Source organism: Parus major, chromosome 15, assembly GCF_001522545.3.
Source record: "Parus major isolate Abel chromosome 15, Parus_major1.1, whole genome shotgun sequence".
In the NCBI taxonomy this organism is placed as follows: domain Eukaryota; kingdom Metazoa; phylum Chordata; class Aves; order Passeriformes; family Paridae; genus Parus; species Parus major.
In genome coordinates, this window is record NC_031784.1 from 140,598 (window position 1) to 166,719 (window position 26,122).

At 39.9% G+C, this 26,122-nt stretch overlaps 1 long non-coding RNA gene across 1 annotated transcript; it reads left to right on the forward strand.

Moving 5' to 3' along the window:
- Nucleotides 1–2,380: 2,380 nt before the first annotated feature.
- LOC107211442 lies at nucleotides 2,381–26,023 on the forward strand. The gene is made up of 5 exons (XR_004499628.1): nucleotides 2,381–2,706; nucleotides 18,857–19,043; nucleotides 20,415–20,529; nucleotides 20,891–21,016; nucleotides 24,936–26,023. It is a non-coding gene; the product is annotated as an uncharacterized LOC107211442 (long non-coding RNA).
- The last annotated feature ends 99 nt before the right edge of the window (nucleotides 26,024–26,122 follow it).

The window sequence follows — 26,122 nt, forward strand, 5'->3', positions numbered from 1 at the left end:
CTTCAGAATTGTTATCAGTCATCTATAGAATGCTCTGGAAGCTGTATACACAGAAATCTAAATGCATATATAAGTAATGAGTCAATCTAGGTCTGTGCCTTTACCAAGGTTTCTAGTCAGAGGCTAATCTGGAGGTAGTTTAAGTCTCAACATTTCTATAGTAATTTCCATTTTCATTCTGTTGCATTCTGCTTGTTGGGCCATTGTGTCTGCCCCTCTATAATGCAAAGGGGTTTGATTTCTGCTTTTCACTGGGAAAAAAATGTCATTTTTTTTCCTGATAAAAATTTTCAAAGCAGAACTTTCAAGAAGCTTCTGAGGTTTTTACTCTCTGCCTTAATTGCCTCATCTGTAACACAAAGGTCAAAATAATACTTTGTGAGCTGCTTTGAATACTGTGGGTGAAAAGATATTTGTATTCTGATTGCTAGTAGTGTTTGGGAAATTATGCTCATTCAACACTTTCACAATGCATTTCCATTCATTGTTGGTTTAAATCTTATTGACAACAATCTTAATTGGTCTTAAATTAATTCTCTCCCCTGGTTATGAGATGGAAGAAAAGCCTAAGGATTATAAATTTTAGATTTCTATCTTTATTTGCATCTGAAATTTTAATGAAGTAAAGGATTCAGAGATGCTTATTTGTCATGTTTGATAAAACTATATGAGAATTTGTTTCTCCTTTCAAGACAGTCTACTGCTTTTGTTATGTATATTAAACCAAATGCCCTCAAAACAAACAGTTTTGAAGACTAATGTCTGAGATTAAATAATTCCCAATGGCATCCCTTCACTAATGAGAATAAAAGGTGGTGCCCCAGAGCCAGCCCAGCGGAGAGCAGGCAGCCTCCACAATGGATGTATTCAAACAAATTTGCTTTGTGGTGCAGCGAGGGAGAAGCCACCCAGCCAGCTCCTCAGATAAGAGCAGACAGCGTTTTAGAAGTGCTTTTACTCAAAGTGCAGACCCTTGGGTATTTGTGCCCTTGTTTTGCTCTGCACCAGTCGAAAAAATTTCAAGAAGGGATTAAATGGATGGTGATTTCCATACATTTGATTGCGTGAAGTCCTTCGGGTCACCCCTAGGGATAAAGAGGTGGAATACACACAAAATAAAAGTGAGTAATGTAAAGGGCACTCTGGCCTGAGGCAGGATGAAGTCATCCTTGGTGGGGAGAGCTCCCTGCAGAGGGATTCTCATCCTTGGTGGGGAGAGCTCCCTGCAGAAGGATTCTCATCCTTGGTGGATCCTCCCTGCAGAAGGATTCTCTGCTCAGCAAATGCACACAGCTTCTTCAGGCTGCCTTTAAAAACTTGAAAGAGCAAGGGATTAACAGAACACAAGAAAACTTATTTGTTAAAGCTGCATATTTAAATGATGATAGAACCTTTACAATAACAATCAAAGCAAAGTTGTGCAGGAAAAAAATTGAGGTAATTCATTTATGATTCAGTTTAATGATAGAATTGCTGCTCGGTGCAGTTTCTAAAAGGAGAACATCATTACTGCTGAATAAGCACTGGCTGATTTTAAGGCAAGTTGCTGGAAACAAAATTTGCTTTAAATTAGTGAGTAATTTGCAATATTTTTAAATAGTGTTTAAGGTAAAGAATATATATTCAGCCTGTTTATCACTGTGACACTGTGGTTGGTACTTCAGGTGCAGACCTGTGAAATTCATACCAGTAATCCCAAATTTGCCTTTTATATATGGATTTTCTGTTCCTCATCCAAACTGTGCTACTCTACTTCCCACTATATTCTGTTTTCACAATGAGTTTGAAAGGAATTTAGAAAAATTCTGATTTGAAATGTGTGTGTTCAGAAAATACACAAGGATGTTCTTGCATCTCCAGTGTTTCAGTTATTTTTCAGTGAATATTTTTGCAAACTGTAAAGGTTTCTGCAAATTAAGGAGTAGAAGTAGTGAGTGAGATTTTGTGTCTCTTGTCATGATTAGAAAATATAATTAAGCAATGTGCTGTAAAAGCAGTGAAAGCTGGGAATGCAAATGAAGTTCTTTAATTAAACAGTGTGCTATTTGATTCAAAATTTGATTTGGGAAAGCACTTCAATGTAGGCTTTGGTCCTGCTGATTTTGAACGTTGTCTTCTGTACTTTTAAGATCTTTGTGTTCACGTGCACTTTACTGTGTTGAGGGCAAGAGAACCGAGACCATGATCAGATTGCATTTTGGACAGTATTGGCTGTTTCTACAGTTAATTAAAAGTCTAATTTGGATTTTCAATTAGAAGAATTTTTAAAAGCACTGATTTCTATGGGCTGAGACAGACTCTGCCGCCAGAGGGAAGTATTTCAGCCTAATTATCAATTTCGGGCTGGTTGTGCTGATGCTCTGCGGGGCTTTGCCCGCTCTGGAATTCCCGAGGCGCCCGGGCCCGGCTCTGAAGGAAGGAGGACACAGAGTATTCGCAAGGACAGAAAGATGCCACTTTGGAAACCTTTTAAGCAGGGAAATTCTGTGAGGGCTGTGAGGATGGCGGTGTTTGGGGATCAGAAGGGAGTGGTGAATCCCGGGGCTGTCCCTGCAGGTCGGGCAGGACCAGCGCATCCCGGCCCTTTGCCGCACAGGGATGCTCTCAGCCCGAGCCCTTCGCTGGCAGGGTCTGCTTCCCAGGCCATTCCAGCCCTTGTAACATCAATGTATTCTCGGATCCTACATCACATCTGCGCCTATAAAGGTAAAAATGCTGCTTCTGTGTGGCTTTGGGAGAAAGGTCTTCCAGAAAACAAAGCCTGGGGAGGGATTAATCTAGATAATAAGCTGTGTTTACACCAAAGAAAGCCGAAAATCGATTCTGTTTGCATTCAGTTTTGTTAATGGAAATACACATTATTTTATCAGTCAAATGGCACAATTAATTACAGAGGTGATTTTCTCTCTGGGGATTCTTTATGACTATTACACTGCTTACAATTAATCCTAATGGAAAGATCTGCCTGAAGATTCATGGTCACTTGTAAATTTTTATAACCTGGTTATTGGTTCCAAGTGCCCAATGCAGTGGCACTTGCTTCAGAAAACAAACTTTGTGAATATTGGAAGAACACAGTCCAAAGTCATTGTTTTCCTCTGGCTTTGACCAGGGCGTGCTGTGCCAAGGCGCTCCAGCCTTGCTGGTGACTGGTGCTGGTTTCTGCATGGTGTTTGCTGCTGAGGAGCAGGGAGCTCTGCAGGGCTGAGATTCCACCACTGATGGTTCAGCTGCAGGGCTGTGTCTGATCAACCTGGGCCAGCTGCCTGCTCCTATCTCAGAAACTCTGTGTGCCTGCTGCCTGAGCCATGGCTATTGCCAGCCAAAGAACTGATTTATCTAGATCTTTTCTATTAGAGATCTGACTGTAAAATGGAATTGAAGACCACTAAAATACTGATAAAGACAAGCTGCTAACATCACTTTAAGTGATCTTGAAATGCAAATAGGCAGCTGCTGGCAGAGAAGGTGCAGAGAAGAAATGGAAGGCTAATGCCATACTCCTTTCACGCTGGTGTTAAATCATGTGTCCTTCCGGTTTATTGAAATTGTGGTCACTTTTGTACTCAGGAAGGCTGGCATCTCTGGAATATCATAATTCAGCTGTGACACTGATGTGCTGCTAGCAAGTCTTGCAATAAGTGAAGTGCTTGTGATAGTGTCTACCTCTTCTTCCTCAAATGAGGTGGGAGGATTTTTATGAATCTTTCAATATTTTGATCCAATTTCAATAGTGAATATATTATTCATTCTTTTAATATGTAATGAGTTGGGTTGGCTATTTTACTGGGACATCTGCCAGGGAATGGCTGTAGCTCAATGTGAGTGAGCAGTAATGGCTGCAGCTTATTGGGGACAGGTTAACAAATGTTCTACTGAGCAGAGATTTCCTTAAGCAGTACCAAGAGATTTAGTTGTGATTAGTCAGACCTCAGAAGCTAAATGAGTCAGCCACAGAAGTGAGATTGTAAACTCATATGTACTATTACATTAAATAAACATTGAGTGCAGCAAACCTTCCCATGCATTATTCACTATGGTATTTTATTTTCTGAAATCTTGTCTAGGTTTTCTGAAATCTCTTACCAATTTTTTAGTATCATTTTAAATTCCTAGGTCCCAAAAGCTTCAATCAAGTGAGTATTTAAATGGCTGAAGTGATTAGGCTCAGAAAATATTATCTATTGCCATTATTTTAACCATTTTAATAATGTTTTCAAGTACTTCCTATGTGAATATTTCAAATTTGGTGTAGTGCACGGGGAGATTCACCTCAAAAAATAAAATGGATTGCCACTAGCAAATCAGACAACCTGACTTTGACTTTTCTTTATGTTTATGCTGAGCTCATAATTGTATTTTATGAAATATTTTCAGTCAGTGCAGTTGTCATGCAAATTGAAGCTGTCTAGTGGAGTCTACCCTGAGTTTGTCTTGGTCTGTGTCGCCACATTTCCCTGCCACAGAAATGAGGGGATGAATCTGTGTCTGGGCAGTGGGAAGAAGGACTTGTGGTTTTAGGAGGCAGTCAGTGCTGGAAAATGTCTGCCAGTCCTACATTACAGCTAAATTGTGAGAGGTTTTGGTTGTCTCATTTGCTACACAGATTGAATAAAGAATTTTTAATTAATAGAGTTTCAGCTTGTGGGCATAAAGATACATGGAGAAAAGCTGAAGTCTTTTAAGATATATCACATTGTCTGCAGAACTGTGGTGGCCTCTTTTGAATGGGAAAGTAACAGAAAACTTGAAAATCATGGATCAAAAAGGTACTGAAATATCCTGCTGGATGTATCTAGTCTTGATTGATCTTGAAACTGTAACTCTTACAAAGGACATAAAAGTCGATCAGATGAAATTACCATTTCATTTATCCCTAGTGGGGGTATTTTCCATGACTGAGTAACCTGCTGCATTGTGACGGTGTATGATCATGGCATGAGTAAAGGTGTGATGTCTGCCAGACTTTCTTTGCACAATGCTGTGCTTCATAATAATTCCAATGTGTCTAAAAAGATGTGTGAGGAGTGGATAGCTGGTACAGCCAGCAGGGCACCTCTCACACCTCGAGCCACACACACCTAAGGGTGAAGTGGAGGTTTTCAGTTCTTGTTTTGGCTCAGCCTTTAGGAATGTGGGTAGAATTGGCCCACCATGACCCCTGAGTCAGAGGATCAAGATTTTCTATTTGTGGACATTGAAATTGTAAGGGAGCAGCTCAATATTCACAAGTCCATGGAGCATGATGGAGCTCATCCCAGAGCGCTGCAGGACCTAGTGGATGCCATGGCATCACCCCTCTTCACCAGCTACCAAAGACCTTGGGAGTTTATGGAGGTTCCAGCTGGCTGGAAGGTGGTCAGTGATGTTATAATTTACAAGGAGAGTGTGAGGAAAGACCTAGGAAGTCACAGACCTCTTAGTCCAACCCAGTGCCTGGAAAAATTGCAGAGGAGATTGTACTGGGTGCTGTCAAGAGGCATTTAAAGAACAATGAAATCATCAGGCACTGGCATTTGTTCCTCTTAAGGTGTCAGTGCTGGGCCTGGATGTGAGATTCATCTCATCCTGGGATTGACAGAGGGGATGATGTGGGGCAGGAGTTGAAGGAAAGGGATATTTAAAAGGATCCTTCTATAGTATTTTAGATTCGTTAATTTAATTTCCCGCACCTCCTAATTTCTCTCCCCATTTGAAGCTTAATTCCTTTTGTCACTGCCTTTGATAGTTGATGTTGTCTCTTTACATGTCCATCACTCTCTCTTCCCCTCTCTCTGGACAAAGGATTCATCTGCAGGTCTCATCTGGCCAGTGAAAGGGTTAAACTCTTGCCTTCAGTAAGACAGAAGAGGAAAGGAGGCCTCTCCTAAAATGATGGATGTAGCTGTGCCTCTTATTCATGATGTTATTACTTTCCTTATGATCTTAAATAGGATGATACCATACAAAAAAGCCAAAGATTAGAAGAATCATTGCCTTTCATTTGTAATTATGGAGCACTAGCTGGGTCTCACGCATTGTGAGAGCTGTAATTTGTAATAATGGTGTACCTATTAAGGAAGGAATGAGTCATAACTGAGGGTATCTTTTCTAAGAATTACTTGTCCACAAATACATGATAGAACTGTATTCCTACAGTGGCTTCCCAGCAGCTTGGCACTGGGTATGTGCAAGTCCTCTGTGCAGCCCGAGGCAACAGCAGCTGGTAGTGCAATTCATAGAAATATCACCCAAAAAAAGCCCAGAAAAATAATGAGAAAGCTTTTGGAAAAAAGGATAATGGAGGTCCAGTAGTACCAATCTTCCAGGATAATATAAAAACGTGTATAGGACTTTTCTGGAAATTCTGCAGCTAAGACAAAATCTGAGGCTGAATCCTGAGCACATCAGTGTGTGAATTCAAGGGCCTAGATAATTTTCCTTATTCTGAATATCACTTTCTCCCTGATATTCTGCCTTCAGCAAATCCCAACCTGAGTGTCCAACTTTTATTCCTGTCTTTCTTCTAACTATATACATTTAGCAAAATAGTTATGCATTGCTATTTTGCATTTGTAACTAAGATTTTATATCATTTTTTTTGCAAGTAGGTGGTTTTTACACCCATGTTGTATATCAGCTCCTAAAGGCAACAGATGCAAGGACAGCTCCTTGTGGAAGTAGTTTGGCAATGGAAATAAATGACTATGCAAGGAGCCCTTGTGGGCTCTGCTCACTGCTGATTTACTAAATGCAGCAAACTTTAGAGCAATAAATTTCTGAGCAGCATTTTTGCCTGATTTTCCTGGGAGTGAACACAGCATTCTCTTAAGTAACAGTAAATTAAGTGTGAACTTAATAGTGAACTATGAAGTGTGAACCTAAAAGACAAGGTTGGCTGGTTTAGTGACAAAGACTGAAGTCTAAAAATGCTTGTTTTGCATGCAACATGGGTATAAGGAGCCTGTGGGGAAAAAAGATTTGCTCATTGGTGGATTCTGAATACAGTATTTAAATCTTCTTGGATTTAAAATCAAATCCAGTCAAATGCAGTCTTTTTCAGTGAGTGTAGTGTCCTATAGAGAATTTGGATTCCTATTCTCTAATCAAGTTGATGAGTGCACTAAAATGCAAATAAAGGTAATCTCATAGAAAGGTTGATTATTTCATCACAGATGAAGCAGCTGATAAAGGAACACCTCTTAAGCAGTTCTAGGAAAATTTCTTTGAGATAATGGGAAGAAGTATATTTAATGATACAAAAAAGAAAACAAAAAAAGACGTGTTGATTAGCCTAGTCATGAGATTGGGTTGCAGATCCCAACGTTAGGAACTTCTCCCAGAACAGTGCTTTTACCAGTCAGAACACTGAAATGTGTTTTTAAATACAGTGAAAATTACGATGCACAACAAGAAGTCCTGGTTTAGACAATAAACCGTAGTTACTCATGTGAAGTGCTTTCTTGTTAAGAGGTATTTTGACCTCTTGCTGAAAAAAAGCTGCAGTAACAAGAAAGACAGCAGACTTCCTTGCTTTTTATACTTCTGCTCACTTAATTAAATTTCTTTCACTGTGCATATGGAAATCTAAGCAAGAACTGGAGGATTTAGCTTTCCTTAGTGCTTTTTGTAGAGGCAGAAAGAAAAGAGGTGTCAGTTTCACTTTACTTTGGGTGTAAACACAAAGTAATCTAAACCTTTGCCTGGTCCAGCATCCTTCCTGTGACAGTGACAGTGACACTCCATGTTCTTGGGAAACAGTCTGACTCTTTGTAAGCCTAGTGAGAAAATCCAGGCTGTGCTTCCCAATCCAGCTGTGTCACAGTCTCAGTTCTGCTGCACCTCTCCTGGCAGGAATCAGATCATTTGTCTCATCTGGAGAGCTCAGCCTGTGACACTTGGTACAGCAGTTGTGCTGAGTCCCACAGCTCGTGTTTGAACAGAGCTGACAGAGTGTAAACATGGAAGGGATGGCAGGATCCTCGTTCTGGGCTTTCTCCTTAGCCTTAAACATTTCTATTTCTTCATGAGCTCTCAGCCTTTACAAATCTGCGGGGTGCAGTCAGGAAGGAGTAAATGTCTGGAGGAATTGTGAGCTGCACCCTGATCTTTGTCCTTTGTCCATTTGATGTGTGGTGTCCTTTGGGCCAGGAGTGAGCTCCCCCTGCCCCAGGCTTCCCAAAACACTGCGGGGGCACAGCTGGAGCTGAGCTGAGCCTGGACAAAGCAAAGCTGGAGAAGAGCAGCTGTGAGCTGTCCCCAAGGGTGTGCGTGTGGCTTCCAGCTCAGTCCTGTGGCAGAGCCACTCATTCCTGCTCGCACGAGGATGCGTGTGCCAAAGGCTTCCTTCATCAAAGGCATCTTTCAAAGGTTTCTGTACATCCACAGATGCTTCCTGCTCTCCCTCACGCTCTGAGCTGCGGGTACAGACATGGCCACATAAAGGACCAGGCTTGGATTTTCCAGGCTGGTATCCACGTTTGCCAAAAGTGCATTGGGATCGAGCAATGATTCCAATTAGGTATCTGGTAAATCTTTAAAACTTTTAATATAAGAGTTGGTATCCTGCTGACTAGCTCATTTATGTTGTCTTTCTGAAAATATGCTTTTTGATTGACTGGGTGAGTATCAGTAGCTGGCTGCTTTCAAGAGCACATAAGTTCAAAGGGCATTGCACAGTGATTGCTGAACACTTTCTAATATCTGAGAAATTGGAAATAGATAGCAGATCTGTAAAGAGTACAGAAATGCAGTGAAAAAGTTGTTGTAATTAACAAAGAGCAAATAATGACTAAAGAGCAAGGTAGTCAGGATTTATGAAATTTCCTGACTAAGGTAAGATGCAAAGACACTTCTCAAAAGCAGAGCAGCCTGGAATAGTTATGAGTAATGAGCTGAGTGAGTGATCTAAGAGAGCAGAGGTTTATTTTGAATCAATGTAATATGATGTATTCATTGCAACCTTCCTGAACCAGAAATGTCTAGTGATGCTTTGCCAGATAAGGCATTTCTCTAACTATCTAAGCTTCTATTTCTTATCAGCTGCTCTTACACATGTAGGAAAAAATGGAGAAGGTGGTGGAGAAGCTAATAGAATCATCAGTTTCTTTAATTTGTAAAGGTTAAACCAAAGTGGAAGTGGCTGTCTTAAAGAATTTCAGACTATGGTCCAAGAGATTGGAATCTAAATGTTCATATTTGTTGATAAATGAGAACTGTATTATAAAATTGTTATTGGGTTTCTTAGGACTATTCTTATTAACTCCAAATGCTAACATACATAAAACATTTATGATGCATTCAGTGCAAAGATCCACTCTTAATCCAGGAAATGATCAGAAGCTGAATCTGTCCCGCTTGTGCTCCAAACCTGATGGGTGAGGCAGGCAGTAGTTAACTACAAGTAGTTAATACTGAGGCATGACTTTGTCTTTGGGATGTAAAGCAGATGTTTCCCTCAAAGAACCTGGGGGCAGCCAGCCTGTGGATGAGTCGGCTGGAGCTGTGGACTGTGTTTAATAGAACAAATTCCATGGATAATGAATAAAGTGACACAAACAGCTTACAAAGTCATTGCACAACACCATGGTGTGATGCAGGAGGTTTGAGGAGCTCAGGTGGAAGCAATGGCAACTCTTGTGTTAAGCTGTGTTCCTCATTTAACTGGAGGTAATTATGCAAATTACTTGTATCACTGTTCCTTGGTGCTTAGGAAGAACTGCAATGCATTAGGAGAGATTCTGATCATTACATCTAATTACACTGGAATGAGAATTACTGAAAATCTTCAAGTGGCAATTTTTCTTTTTATTATATTTAAGGGAATCAAAGCCAGAAATGCTGTGTTCATAGTTTAATACAAAAATTCTGATGTAAGGAATATCTAAGAACTTTTAACCTACTGAAGCCCTAGTCCTCTTATGATTTTATCTTCTTCCCTCTGCCCAAAACCATGTAGGACAAGCTACAAGATAATTTCCAATTAATCACTGGATGTCTAAAAACGCACACCTCCACACAAGGTTTTCTTGCTAAAATTGGCTCTGTATTTTCTCAGCTTGGCTTTACATGACTTTATGCTGGTTGTTTTTTTTGCTATCCATGGCCCAGGTAATTGCTTGCTCTGTGTAGCTGCAGTTGTAGCCCAGAGAACGTGGATGTGGCTCTTAGAACAGGCCCTGTCTGAAATGAGGATTCTGTTGGGCTGAACATTCTCTGCACACAGCTATGTGCAATAATTGCCTGAAAAAAAAATCTAATTATAATTAATGCCTTTGCCAAGCATTGCTCTAAACTGTTCAAATTACTATAAAATCACACTATAACCCATGTTAAGTGCCTCAGACAGTGATGAAAAGCTGTTGTGTTGGATTCTAAAGTAAAGCTCTGAACAGATTTATCTGAGCAGCTGACACAGGTAAATGCTGAAGCTGAGGCCCTGCATGGAACCACCCTTCCTGTGCTATCAAACCTCTCAGAAGAGCTCTTACGTGAAAGATTTTCCCTGCCTTTTGATTTTAAAGGAAGAGAAGTGCTTGCAGAGGTAACTGGGAGCCTCATCTCCCGAGAAGAGACTGAGTCAGATGAATTCTAACTTGATGTTTTCCAGAATCCTTATGTGTTCCAAGCCAAAGGAATAGTATGGAAGCTTTAAGAAGGCATCATATATAGTCCTGTTGGAAGCTGAGAACTGCTCTCTACAGAGGTTTTCAGCAGCCTGGTACTGAGTGAGGGGTGGCTGAAGGACCATCCTCCAGCACTCACGGGGAAATGGAACCTGCGAGCTGCAGCTCCTCTCATGGGCCATTACTGATGTCACCAACATCCCTGAACACTTGGCAGACTAGAGGTTTTTGTGTTGATTTTGGTTATCCTGAAAGTTCAGGGGTTTTATTTTTTAACTAGTTCTTCCCACTCTACCTGAGACCCTAAGAAGGAAAACTTCCTGAAGAAATTGCCCAATCTTATCTATTTGTTCCTCTCATGGTAACCCTGACATCACCAAATGATATACATTATCTCTTTCGTTCATTCTTTTGTTCTTTTATCTATCTATCTATCTATCTACATCTATTATTTGTTCCTGAAATTGAAGCTGGATCTACATACCTTGGAACAGTCATATCTCTAATAGAAACATATTTCTTGTGCTACTGAATAATCTTTTTTACTTTGTGTCCTGTGCCTTTAAAGCACAGCTGTCAGAGAAAAGTTTCTTAATGAAGCACCATGTGCTATTCCCTGTTTTCTTCACCTTGTATTGGGAGATTAGTACATTTATATTGATGTTTTCCAAGATCCACTGTCATGTGAAAGACAGTTTTTGGTTTCTTTGTATTATTATTATAAATATAATTATCCATTCTCTGCCTAGATTTTTAAAGAGCCAGGTATTTAGGTCCTTTTGGTTTGTACTGATTAAAATCTGGAAACACTACTGCACCCCGTTTGTGTCCTCTCTTTCCCATGATTTGCCTGCTGCAGTTTGAGTTCTCTGTTCTCTGGTTTGACACCGCTTCCTTTGGTCATTGTATCAGATCAAAAAAGGGAATTAGAGCATTCAGTTTCACGCTGTCATCTGTCATTAAATTCTGTTCCCCATGTACCTCTCATTAATTCCCCCAGGGACAGACTGAGCCTAAGGCTGTTCTGGGACCTTTGAATTCAGGGGAACGGATGTATGGCAGAGGCCTTACTCTGAGAACCACTGAGAAAATTAAGGGATAATAAAGGTTGCCTTATCTGCGGTTGTGAGATGGCAATTTGCTCCAGGAAGGGAGACCAGCCCTATAAATCTGACTTACTCTGGCTCAGCCAGTGAGTGAGCACCGCTGTGTGCTGCTGAGACTTCGCTTTCTTTTCTCTCCTCCAGGGACAGAACTTCTGTCCTTTCCTGCCCTTTGGACCACTCTTTCACTTGGCTGTTTCAGCCCACAGGAGAAACTTCACTGCATTCATTTGTCAGATTGCCGAGCCCTTAATTTCGTGCTAATTGCTATGCTCTGCAGTGCTTTGTTTTTGAGATTTAGAATTCTCAGTACTTTTCTGCTAATTTCCTATGTAATAAGATTTTAATACATAGAAAGCAAATGATCTCTTTGGAATGTTTAAAGTCCTAATCTAGCTGTGTAAATCTCCCTTATTATCTAAGTATTTCCTACTGCTGGTAGCTACTTTTAAAGCATTAACTTTTTCTGTGGCTTTCACGGGAGTCTTTAATTGCTCTTGGTGTCTGCATTAGACGTTTAGGTGTTTGGATCTGTTACAACACACTGGATCAGAGCATGCTTATTAGCATGAATCTTTTTAGTCTGGAAGATAAGGCTGTTGATGTATGTAAAATATGGAAGTATGGAGCTGACTGGAGATTTTACCAGCTGAGATATCTAGTCTAGTGAGTTTATGTTAGCATGGCCACCTCTCCTGAAGCTGTGACAAGCATTGGTTGGATTTCTTTTAATATCAGTGGAAGGAAGGTGACCAAATAAAAAAACCAAATCAATTTCAGTGTGAGTCTTGCTGTTACCAATATAATTTCATCTTCATCAGAGTTCACTGCATCAGAACAAATTTATGTTTAAAGTCACTAAAAAACTTTCTGCCATCCTTTCAGCTGAGTTTCTTTTCTCTCAGTCACAATCTCTCTTTGGACTCTGAATGTAGTAAGGATGGTGTATCATTATAATAATTGCTACTGCTGCCAGAGCAGATACAAAATTGTGAAAACAGCAAGGCATGGTAGAATAGGACTGTGCCTGTATCTGAGCAGAGTGCTAATTTCTCTAGCCTGAGATTTTCCCACGTTACTGGACTGACTGAGTCTCGCCATGCAGTGGTACTGAACCCTGATGCAGCACTGGGCAAAGAAAAGATGCCAACAAGGTAAAACATGGAGGCAAAGTATTAAAAGTGGAGATAAGAAATTGTTAAATTAATGCATAGTACAAATATGGTGACCATTAAAGCATTGTTTCTTTATATTTAATAGCCCATGAAACACCTCAAATGCTTTTTTAATTGCCCATTGTATACTGAATAATAATCAAAGAATTTTAAAGAAACCTGCAAACAAATGACAAACATTTTTAGGCAGAACTTGATGTCAAGAATCCACTGATGGAGATTTTGGCTGAAACTCTTTACTTAAGCACTAAAAGCACTTTTGCCCAACCTAACATTCTCATGATATGTACCCATTATGTCTTTGAAGCACAGCCTTGATGACAATGATCCTAGTGAAGGATTATGGCAGAGCATTAAGCAGAGGAAAAAGCTGCTTTAAGACCGCAGTGTTAACTCCAGTGATCTCTGGTGCAGACTCATCTAACACATTAAGGACAAATTCAGGTTATTAAGCCTAATTAAATTATTTTAACAGGATTTAGCAGCATCTATCTAGAGGTTACCAGTCTTGATTTAAATTTGTCTAGAGCCTGTGCCAGTGCCACATAAGTCACTGGGAAGATTACTGTGCTCTTTGGTGGCCTTTGGACCAGACTGATCTGCAGACTGACACTCACAGATACATCAATGTTATGAATGGCAGAATCCACATTTCTGCAGCCACCCTTTTATCTGACAGCTCTTCCATTAACACATTTCTGAGCCTGCAAGTCTGCTCCCCAGTTAATGGCTCATAATGCAAATAGAAAATTGTTGACTATTTCCAGCTAAGCAAAGCAATCCCTATGCTTTTTAAAAGAGTTTTTTTAACTCTATATTTTACACTTCTGTAATATTCTTCAGAGCCCAAAAAGGAGGGTTCAGCATCTTCCCTTTATTCATTGTTGGATCTCCTGCCTGCTAAAATGTGTATTTATAATCCCTCTAAGCTGTTTTAAAGATAATTGTTTTTGAGCTGTCTGGAATGTTAGGGATGCTTTTTACTGTATCTTAATTTGTGCTGATGTTCAGTGGGTCAAATTTTCTTCTGTTTTAAATCAGTGTGTAAATTAGGATATATTATTTTTTTCCTATATTGATAACTGGTACTGGAGGAAGGTGGCAAAAGGCTAGACAGCAAAATCCTCAAGAGTTCTTGGATCAAATTGTTTCACAAGAGAAAAAGGCACAAAGTGTACGGTCCCTGATGTTTTTATTATCTGTGAAATTTCCATTGCAAGTTACTCTGTAATTTCCTGTTAGAGTGCAGGCCATAGACATAATTTTTGCCTAGAAAATTGTGTTTAAAAAACATTGTAGATATTCTTTAGAAACTGAATCATCTCAATCACTTTGGAAGAGGAAATACAGAAGTCCTCAAAGAAGCTGGAGTCCAGTGCAGACACAGTTCAGTTCACTGCTGCCTGCCTTTGCTCCTCTCTGCAAGCTGTAGCTCTGTCCCTTGAACTTCCCTCCGTCAGGGGAGCTTCTCTGTCAGGAAGAGCTTCAGAATTAAAATCAGATCCCTGCAGAGATAACTCCACACAGAGCACTTTAGCCCCTGGATTTGCTAGCACAGCACATCATGAGTAAAAATACAGAAGACCCCTGGTGTTCTTTGTAATTTGCTGTTTATATAAACTGGAATTGAGTCACTAATGAATGGAAGTGTGGGGTTCAAAGGTAAAAGATCCAACAGCTGCCCTGGTTTCACTCAGTGAGAGCTTTTCCTTTTGTGTCTTGCATTTGGATGTAACTGGAAGTGAACTATCCTTCAGAACCTGCAGAGGAGGTGCAGGCATGGATATTCCCTTCTCAGGAAAGGACTGTGGAGTTTTTGACTGGTTTGAAAAGAAATATCAGCACCTAAAACCTCAAAATGAAGTGCTTTCACATTTTCATATTACCACTCCCTTTTTTCTAGCACAATGTATAGAACTTAGCTCAAATTCTCTGCTACTTTTTAGTTTGCCATTATATGGAATATTTCTAATATGAAAAGCTGCCTTTTAGAAATAAAATTTCTGGACATACCTTGTGTTTTCAAAGGTAGCCACAGTCACTATTTTTTGAAGTCAGTCTCTGGTGTTTTAAAAGATGCAGGCATGTAACTCAGTAACCAGCCCTGTGCCAGGCCTGTTAGAACTGTAAAATGAAACCAGCTGATGTGCAGGGATGATGTGAACCTGTAGTATATCACACGTTTAACAAGAAATAGCACTTTAAATTGAAGAACTGTGGTTATTTTAAGCCATATATTAAACATTCCTATTTAAAGCTTTGTGAAATATAATGTCACTTTAAATCAGAACAGGTTTCTTATGCCACAATTTTAGTTAGGTTGGAGAATCTCAGCCTATCCTTAATATTCCTCATTGAGTTATTAAAGACGGATATATCATTAGAGTTAACAGCTTTTCAATGAAAAGGTAGTTAATTCAGTGTACAGAGTCTGAACGTCTTCACTTTGAATTACAGTCATTGATAAAACCCTGCTTTAATATTAAATGCAAATACAGTTCCTACTTCAAAAAAGCTGTTCTGGAAGATATCACCTCTCTGTCCAGAAATGTCTGCTACACTTCTATGGAAAAAAGAACTGTTTCAATTAGTTATATCAGTCACAACATTATATTTGTGTTTGGAAATTTGAGTCTATGTACTATTGGTGTTTTTCCCACAGAAAACCAAAGATGTAATGCTGTACACAAGATTTTGTGTTAGTTCTGATTACTGTGTGTAATTGGATGAATGATTTAAATAGCATCTCCTGGTGAGAGCAAAAGTAAATAGACCAACACACACATTCCTTTCCTTTTTTACTGTGTGTAAGTGGCTCAGTCATTGATGAGATTTGCTTTAGTGAATAGAGAAGAATGAGTTGTATCTTGGAGTAGTGACTGCATGGATTGCTGGTAGATATTTGAACTGGATTGTTGGTTAGCTGTGTGACTGTTCTGTGGGGAGCCAGATAATGTGTGAAGTGCACTTGTCTTGTGGCTAATGTTATGGTAGAGTATTCCAGAATGGCAAATTGCAATGTTTTACTCTAGAACGTCCTTGCCTGCCTGTGGGGTTTGATTCCCAGCTCTGCACTGGTGCCACATTCGGAATCCCTGAGGAGCTGCTCTTTAGTTTGGACTTTCAGCTGCCATCAAGCTGGATTCAAAGTTGTTTTGAGGAGTGTTTGCTGCAGGGATGGCCACTGGATTTTTTGGATTTATAACACTGTCCCTCCTCTCTCAGCTCCATCTTCAAAAGTGAAAGGATTTTGGGCTGTGAGCTTGCCACATGCATCAGCTGTAGTTTTATTACGGTGATTAAATGAAGAGTGGAATAGGAAGTAGGATGGATATTCACAGGATAGGATGGATGTTCTCACGAGAGACCTTGTCAGGGGAAGCACTGGGGTCCTCTGTGGGGGCTCCTCCCCCAGCAAAGAGCTCCCGTGGGGCCTCTGCATCCTCGCAGTGATCACAGCATCGGGTCACGCCAAAGCATCCAACACTGCTTCCAAATGACAGCTCTGAATACATCACTTGGTTTCCCTCATTATCTCTGGGATGAATCTGAATGTAACTGCTGCACTGTTCAATCGTGCAGCTAAGTGCAGCCCCGAAGAAAGAAATAAGCTGTGGCATAAATATTTAAGCAGTTGTACAGATGCTATGCTATTTTTTTCAGTTAAATTTCTCTTTGTAAATATCTGAGTTCTGTAACTGGAGCAGGCTCAGTAGAAGAAGCAGTGCTTTAAATTCTTCATCAGTTGCACTTGTCTACAAGGCACCACGGAGACAGAATTCTGAGACAGAACCATGTCTTAATTGAGTTGAAAAAACCCTCCACTTTCCTCCTATCTAGTTCTCTGTGGAGCAGCTGATCTCACTCAAGTGGTTTCTTTCCACGTGGCTTTGGTAAATCTAAAAAAGCAGCAGTTTATCTTGTTTGGCTTTAAAGATTACAAAATTTGAAATCTATTTTGGTTCATGCAGGAAGCACACTGCATATGTCTGTTTTATTTTCCATTATTTTTTGCTGTTGTGAAGCTTCTGACTTGTGAAACATGAGAAAGGGAAGAAAAGTCAGGTTTTTTGTCTTTAGTACTGAGGAGGTGGAGGTAAAAAAGTTGCATGTATTGTCTTGAATAACATTTGGGAGCAAAAAATTCAGTTCTGAAATTTCAGCTTGAGGGATCCGTATAAAGCAGACACATGTTACGAACAATCAGATGTAGATTTTATGAGTTAATATGATCTATGCATTTATGTCTTAACTGGTACCATTTTTCCCCATCTGACATGGTTTTCAGAGCAGTAGCATTTCTCTTTGAGCTGAGGCTGTGTCTCTGTGCCTTGACTGCAGAGCCCCAGAGAAGCACAGAAGGGCCCCTGCATAGCGGGAGCATCTCTGAGAGAGGAGCACGCCGAGCTCGTTATAAAATACCCACGGCTTTTCACGAGATGGGAGGCACTGGAGCTCTGGTTCCACTCTGTGTACTGCTCTTAGCCACTGGATATTTTTCACAGAATGTTGGCAGAGTTCCAAAGGTGCAGCGCAGGAGAGAATTATTGCTGTGTCTTGCTTTATCTTGATGCTTTCAAGGATAAAAAATGTCTCTTCTCTACCCTTTTCTTTCAGGTTTTTTGCTTTCTAACATTAAAGAGACCACAATATCTTTATTTTCAAGGCATGTCTATACTTCTTGCTTGCTTGAATCATGCCTTGAGGCTTTGGTAGCCCTTGCCTAGACCTCAGCTCTTTCAGCCCCTAAGAAGTCCTGAGATCCAGCCAGACTGCACTTCTGCATGGCCAGCAATTTCCCCCCAGTCTCAGGGCAAGCTAGAGAGACATGTCATGTTAAAAATAAAATGCAAATGCCTGAGTTATTTGAATATAATCACTTTATTAATTTAGCTGTCTAACAGATACTGATGACAGTCTAATAATAAGGTCCAAAATGTTCTTTCTCATTAACGGAGTTAATGAACTCACACATCTTGAGAATTTCATTTTAATTATTAGCAATAATTTATATGAGAGAGAGAAGTGCCAAAAAAATATTCCTATTGAGGAGTGGAAAATTGGTAAATCTGTTGATGAGAGATGCTCAGTGCCACAACTGAAAATTGTAAAAAGATTCCCTCAGTTCTGGTTCTTGTCTATAAAGTTGCTGTGTTGCTGGATATTTTCCAAACCTCAGCACCCTCAATGTTCCCACTCCAATGCCACTGTCGGTGTCTTTGGCGGGCACAAGAAATATTTGTTTCAGGACAAAAAAATCCGTGCCAAAGTATGGGTTGAGTATTACAAAATGGATTTATTTAGTAATAATCTATATTTTTAATTTCTCCTTAATTAAAAAAAAATAAAAAAATTGAATGCAAATATTCACCTTGAATTGAAAAGTGAGATTCATCTTTTAAACTCCAGCTGCTTCAAAAATTGAATTTCAAAGGTTGCAGTTCAGAGGAAGAACTCATTTTCTATCTAGTCATAGTCTCCATCTCTGTAAAACAAAGATGCTTTTTGCTATTTTGTTATGCTGGGTTTTTATATCTCAGGACAAAGGAAGCAGTAAGCCTGGGGCTCTAAGGAAGTAATTTTGGTTCTGAAAGTTTTCTGATATTTTACACCTGTAATAGACATTCATGACTGACTTAAAATGAATAAATGATATCATTTTGTCCTATGCTTCACTGGCTTAATTTCCTTTGGCTTTCATGCTGAGATTTGAGTGTGTATTGATTTCAGAACCTTGTTGATGTCAAAAATAACTAACTTGAAATTGCTGAAACCATGATCAATATGCATAAAAGATAAGCCATAAACCTGCAGGATATGCTGAAAGAGGAGAGTTAGGAGTGAGTGGAGGCAGCAGATATTTTCCAGAATTAGAATCAGTATGCAAAGTAGATTTAGGCACATTACCATGGTTAGGCAGGTACCTAAGGAGTCTTTCCTGTTATTACAATGTTTTTCACATTGCATCCTGTAGGTACACTTGAGGAAATGGAGATTTGGATTGCTGGGAGAGAGAGAAAGGAGCAGTGGCTTTCCTAAGATGAACCAGTGGCTTGACAAGGCAGGGGAGCAGCATTTATTCCTTTGCTTTGCACTCCTGCACTCTGGTGGATGCACCATGCAACTTTCAGACCTGCAATAGATACTCTCAAAACCATCAGGTATGCAAATTTCCCTGAAATTCAGACTGCAATCTTCAGATTTTATCAATGTTTTATCAAACTTCTTTCATTACCTCAATGGAGCATATGGGGCTTTTTTCAATGAGTATTTGATCTGAGGAGAATATGACTGTGCTATAAAATTACATTGTAGTATTGTTTGTAGTGTGACATTTGCACTTGGAGACACAAATCTCCTCTCTGATGCACTGAGTTGCCCTCTGGACTTTGACGGTAGAGGAAGACCCAAATGACTGCTTTAATTTCTCACAGGAAGGGATCCAACCAGAATGTGGGATATTTGAATTTGTGTACTCACACTACTAATACACTAGGCTGATTTGAATTTCCAAACTTTCCATGTCAAGCAGTGGAAGAAGTACCTCACATACCAAATACAGAGGAAACAGTTGCTCAGCCCTGTAATTGTTGGGTGATAACATTCATGTGATAATGTAATAGGACTGGCAAAATGACAAATTTTCAAACCCAAAGGAAGCAGACAAACCTGAAGTGCTGATAAAAGACTGTCAATGTGTTTGTTTCACCAGCAACAGAGGAGTATCTCTGTCATCTCAGCAGTGGTTCAGGATTAGCAGCCCCTCTTACATTAATGGGTGTCAGCTCTCCAGCAGCGCAGCTGTAGTTCTCTGGGTATTTCTTTTTCCCCTTTTTACATTTCCCTTTTTCCAATTAGTGGGAACTTTACTGGATTGCTATGACTTCTCATATGGCTTGATTTACTGGAATTCATTTTTTTGTTCTTGTGACCTTTATAATTCACTTTTCACCCCATTTGCATTCATCAGAGTTCTCTAGTCAAAGTACAAAGTGAAAACTGCAGCACTAATCAAAAGTGATCAGATAAAATAGATGAGTATTGGATGAGTGAATAGACCAAGGGAAAGACTCCTTCATCCTGCCTCAATGCCAGAGCCCTGCACACTCCGAGTCATCCTCCTTCCTTCTGCAGTCAGCCCACGATGTGCTCACAGCACTCAGCTCCAGGTCTTCAATAAATGACGAATTATAGACCATCATCCCTTCAAAAATCAACTTCACTTCTTTTCATCTTGCAGCTGGTTTATATTTCTGAGGATTCTGATGTTACCTGAAGAGTTGTATCTTCTTTATATTACAAAATTCTACCGGAATAGCTGTATTAATACATAGGCTGAATTGATGAAATCATTGTATGTCTGAGAGCTGAGCACAAGTGTAATGTGTATCACTGGGAGTAGTTTGGCAAATTCAGGGCTTTGTTTATACCATTTGTGCCTCCAGGCTTTGCTGACAAATAGTTACAAGTACAGTCCTTAAGTGAATCTATAGTATACAATATATAATAATAATAATACAATTTTTTTCCAGTGGAATCAAGAATTCCAGAGTCTAAAATCATGGACAGCATCAGTAAACTACTTGAGCTGATCTTGAACTCTGAACTCCAACTTCAGGGCACATTTTATAGCAGTTAAATGCTAATGTGAGTGGACACGTTATATTTTATGGTTCCAACATCTTTTTTACTCTCTGCTACACTAGTGCCTGACTCTGAGCCCCTGTGTTTGTATTTAATATGGATTAAATCTGTTCCTTAGGAAATACTTGGAGCATGAAAGCTGCTGTATTAAATTAGTTCATTACAGCTTTACATGCATAACTGCATAAACATTCATTTGCTCCCTACTTTGATCACCTCTGATCTTGGCTGTTAATGCTACTGACTTCTACAAGCCTTTTTTCCCCTTGACTGTTTTTTAATTCTGACTTGAAGTTGTCAAGAGCAGATTCTGTTTATTTCCCATGGTAATGGCTTGCCTTTATTTCAAATGGTTTTTACTTAGGTCAGTTCTGTTGGGACATTTTTGCATCTGTGTTGAAAAAGCCTTGATGTACCAGCACTGTTTTTCTTCTGCTGTGTTTCACCTGAGCAAGCACCTTGGTCTGTCACTGAAGGGCACTGCACAAAGGTAATGTGGTATTATTTATTTATTGTCACAACACCACCCTGACAAGCTGCCTCCCAAATGCATCAGAGAGCACATTTGTCATTCCAATTTTCGTTGTACTCCCGCTGTGTATTTTCTTCACTTATGGCTTCTTGGAACCTTTCTGTGGTCTTTTTCTGTGATTAGACACTAGGAGTTTATACCAAATTTATATGTTTCAGCCCTCTGCACCAGTCATCTATTAATTATTTCTTCTCAGTGCTCAGTGTACTGGGCTAACCACGGTGGGCACTCAGGAGCTGAGTGAGCTGCTCCCTCACTTCAAGCCTTACCCTGCCTGTGGTTCAGGAGAGGAAAAGTAGAAGTAAGGAATGTTGGGGGTGAAAAAACCACCAAAAAACTGTTTAATAGGTGACTGATAAGTGGAAAAAGAGGTAAGAAGGCAACAGAAAAAGATGAAAAGGCAATAATTCCCCCCTCCCACGGGTAACCCAGTCACTTCCTGAGGAAATGACAGGCCAACCCCTCTAAAATTCCTTGCTTTCCATTCTGTTGCTGAACACCATGGATGTTCCATGCTATGGAATATTTTTTTGGTTAATTTGGGTTAATTTGGTTTGGTCTGGTTGTGTCCCTCTGTCCCAGGTTTTTCTGCCTCTCAGCCTGTTTGGTGGGGGCAGAATGAGAAGCAGAGGAGCCCCTCTTGCTGAGCAAGCCCTTTTCAGCCAAAGCTGAACATTAGGGTGTTACCAGCACTGCTTTGCTGTTGCAATAAGCTCAAACTTTTCCAAATGGCACAAATTTTAAAAGAGGTATCTTGTTTTATGTTATGTTTTCCTGTTAAATGATGGAGGATGTGGACATTGCAATGCATGGCTGAGTTAATGCACTGTGTTACTGCTTTACAAAACATCTCATGCAGGATAATGTGATGTGCAGTTTTAGAGAGTTTACATCAGCCTTTTGTAACTGCTGTGCCATGGTGCAGTTTGGGTACAAATTCCCATTCGATGTCATTTGGCAAGGCTGAGACTACTGAGTGGGAAAGGAAACCTTGAATAGTCAGGAAACAAGCAAATGAGATGAATGGCTTTAATACTTCTGTGAACCACTCTAAATCTACTCATTCTGGAAATGCATGCAGTTATCCTTAAAATAAATTGCCTTTATCTCATAATTGTCTTTGCTAATTACCTTTTTAACAAATTAAAAGGTGAGAGGGCTGCATGCTTACATCTGTGATTTTCACTAGTGCATGCTTATGTTGTGCCTTTGTTTGCATTGATACACATCCCTAGTGTAAAAATCTTACATTTCCACTTTGCCCTAGGAACCCTGGAGCAAAGCCTGCCTGTGCAATCAGTGCTGCCTGGGAATAGGAATGCTCTATAATTGATGAGATCCACGGCTCTGTTCCTTACTGCAGTTCTTCTTCCAAATGGGAGAAAATGTTCCAAAGAAGAACTGCCTGCAATTAAAACTGTAGCACACCATCACGGTGGTGGAATGTGTCCTTGTAATGTCCTGGGGCTAGTTTTCTTGTTTTCTACCACAGCTGAAGTCTGAAAGGATCAAAAAGCAAATGCATATTCTAGAACTAGAAAGAAACAGAGAAAGCTGGGTTTATCATTGAATGAAGCATATGAAAATGGCTGGAGAATTACCTTGGTCCTCCTGGCTTGATTGTTAAATCTTTCATGGTCCAGAATTTTCCCAAGTTCTGATCTATGGAGAGGGAGAAATTTAACAGCATGAGATCTGATCTGCTGAGAGTAATTTCATCTTGTTTGTTTAGGAGTTATCATAATGGCATCCCAGCTGTAGGGCAGGACCATTACAGTGCTTCAACTATTCTTGTTTTCTGCTTCTCCCCTGCACAGGTAAAAAAGGAGCTACAAAATCACTTGAATTTAGAAATCTGGTTCTACTTTCTGCCTATGACATGATACAATATGGAAGTGATATTCTAAAATACATAAAATATAGTTTGATATGTCTGTATTTTAACAATTCAATTGAGCTACACCAGGGAGTCTGAGTGTCATCAACTGTTCTGCCATTATCTTGGAGGCAAAAAATGTAATTGGCAGAGCTTACACAAGTCTTGTTTCACCTCATCTGAGGTAGCAATACCTCAAAATTTAATTTTATCAAAATCCCCCAAACTTTCACCACACAAAGGTGAATTAGGGAACTTTTCTTACACAGCCTGCACAGTTTAAAACTTGACCAGCAGAACTGTGAATGTAGAAGAGTTTTCAGCACTGCCCCAGAGCATTGTCCTGCTGCTCTGATGGTCCATATAGGAAACAGAGCTTCCTACTCCTCACTGTTCAAAAAAATCTTCCTTGGAAAAGAAATCAGGATCCAGGGTAACTCAGCTCTGCTGGGATTATCCCTGCTCAAAGCTGCGCGGAGTCGCTGCGTGGTCATTTGCTCTGAGCTCTTATCACAGATAAATCCTCCCTGGCTTCTGCAAGCAAGTGCAGAAAGGCAGAAAGTATCAGCTTTGACCCTTTCCCTCTGGATTACAGGATCATTTGTTTGGCCTCTGAACATGTGGCGAATTATAGAGAAGGCACATGATAAGGACTTGCACTGAGAAAACCTCTCTGAACTATGAAATGTTTCCTGGAATGAAAGCAGCACCCAGATTTTCATTTCTATCCCCAGATTATACCTTTGTGCTCGGTTCAGAGGGGCAGACGAGTCACAGGTTACCTGAGTGAGAGCCTAGGTCAGAGCTGAAATGAGGACTTGGGGGAGAATGGATGGTGTAAGATGCCATAAAGAATGAGCACCCTCTTCTGCAGGGGATAGTTATACAGCCCTTTCTTTTTTATGGGATTTCAGACAGATTTCTGCACAGTTTCTATCAGAGTAGCACTTATGCTTTGAGGTTTTTTTCCCCCTACCATGTTTGCTGAGAAAAAACAAAATTTGGTTAATTCAAAGCTCGAGATAAGGCATCAGGGTACCCATATAAAACCTAATTCACTGTAGAATCCAGATAATAAACCCAAACACATAATATTGAGAATACCCAGTGCCATGAAAGACTGCTTTAGCTAAAATTGTTAAAGCTGGCTAAGCCTGGAGAAGAAAGTCTGCTTCCTCTTTGTTTTCCTATTCCCATTCTTTAGTCACAGAACTTTGAGCCAGCGAGCCTAGAGGAGACAAATTAATTAAAATTGCTAGAGGATTGAAAACATAAAGGTGATGGAAACAATATAATTAGAGACATTCTCAGATGGTCTGAATTGATGTATGTCAGTGACTTCCATTAAGCAATGCTAGTTTCCTTAACAGTGAAGTGTTTTTCTCTAGATTTTAAAAATATTTCCAGCAGAGGTTGTATCTAGGATTGTGATAGGCCAGATAGACTGTTCAGTGCCTTTGTTCTGTCATTAAGGCATTTGGCTTACCTTGAAACCACTTCTATAAAGCTAGCTAAAACAAAACTTGGAAATCCTGATTTTGTGTGTTTATGTATATGTGAGGGGTTTTAATGCAGATTTGGAATGATTTACTAGCCATATCTGGATTTTGAGTTCTCTTTTCAGCTATCCTATCTTGGTAATTGTTCCCTGGCAGGGGCTGTGGAAAGGCTGCTTTGGGGAATATCTCTCCTGTGCTGGAGTTCCCTGCTCTGACCCAGCTCTGGCTGCTGTTTATCCCTTCTGTCAAAGCCCATCAGCAGCTGCTGGCTGAGGAAATGTCCTTTTCCACCTCGGAGTGTTCATTTTAATGGTGCTTGAGAGGTTCCAGCTGCACTTCTGTGGGGAGGGCAGAGCTGCGATGTTTGGGCAGCAGCTGTGGCATGAGTGCTCTGTTAAAGATTGGTACTTGCAAGATTGGAATATACAGTGTCTTCTTTTGAGGCTTCAGGTGTGTGATTCTGTTTCTGATGAATTCATTTCTTTGTTTTTTTTCTCTACAGTACATGTCAGAAGACAGAGGAACTGCAAGGTGTAGGGGACAGCCAGGGAAACTTTTATTGGTCTGTTAGACTTCTACTTTTCTTTCATTTGTTGTCATCCTTCTTACCATAGTGCTGTGAGAAAGCAATGATAAATTATAATTGTGGAAGAAAGTGGTCTAGGTAACAATTTCAGTCTGTAAAAACATGTACTTGTCCCATCTCAGTGTCATTTTTGTGAGAATATCTACAATCAGGAAATGGCCCATCTCTACTGTCAGTCAGCTGTCTGCTGCAAGATGCAATTCCAGATGTGTATCAGAAAACAGATGTACAAGCTACAGAAAGCCAGATAAGACAGCAACAATATTCAATGGATAAAGAAATCCTACTGCATACCATCCTCTCCATGCATAAAAAAATCGCTGCTTCTTTTCCCTCCAGGAAACTCTTCAGAACAATGACATGCCATTTTCTGTTGTTGCATGAAATCTCCTTAATTTATTTGCCTAATAAATTCCCAGTACTTATTTGAGGACCATCAAGATATACTCCTGTACAGAAGCCATCTGTTTGTTTAGACACAGAAATATCCTACATTGTCACTTCTTGTTAGCTTTATTTGCTATTTCTGTTTCTTCTATTTATAACAGTGAGATGCCTATCACTTTTAACATGCAATTCCTCATTTCTTGCTGATCTAAGATCAGGTCAATCTAAGATTTTCAGCCTTCCAGCATGACAAACAGGAGGTACCATGTATTTTAAATGTCCAAAGAAAGAAATCATTCCAGAAGGTGACATAAAGGGGGTGACAAACACTGCCTGACCCAAATGCCAACAATAAGGAATAGTCCTGTCAAGGCTAATGAGAATTCAATCAGAACACCAAATTAATTTACAGGGTACAGATGAGGAGAAGAGCCAGCAAGAGAAATCTCAAACAGCAAAGGGTCAAGTGAAACAGAAAGCTGGTGGTCTAGTCCTCAGCTTCATTTTAGTGATCCTTGGATGTCCAAGAGGTCTTGGTATTAAAAAGGGCTGATCTCAAGTGGGTTTTTTATTTGATTGTTTGTTTGGTTTGTTTGTTTGGGTTTTTGCTTGTTTTGCTCAGGTTTTTTTTGTTGTTTTGTGGGGGGTTTTGTTTGTTTGGGTTTCTTTTGGTTTGGTATTTTTGGAGTTGGTTTTTGTTGGTTGGTTTGTTCTAT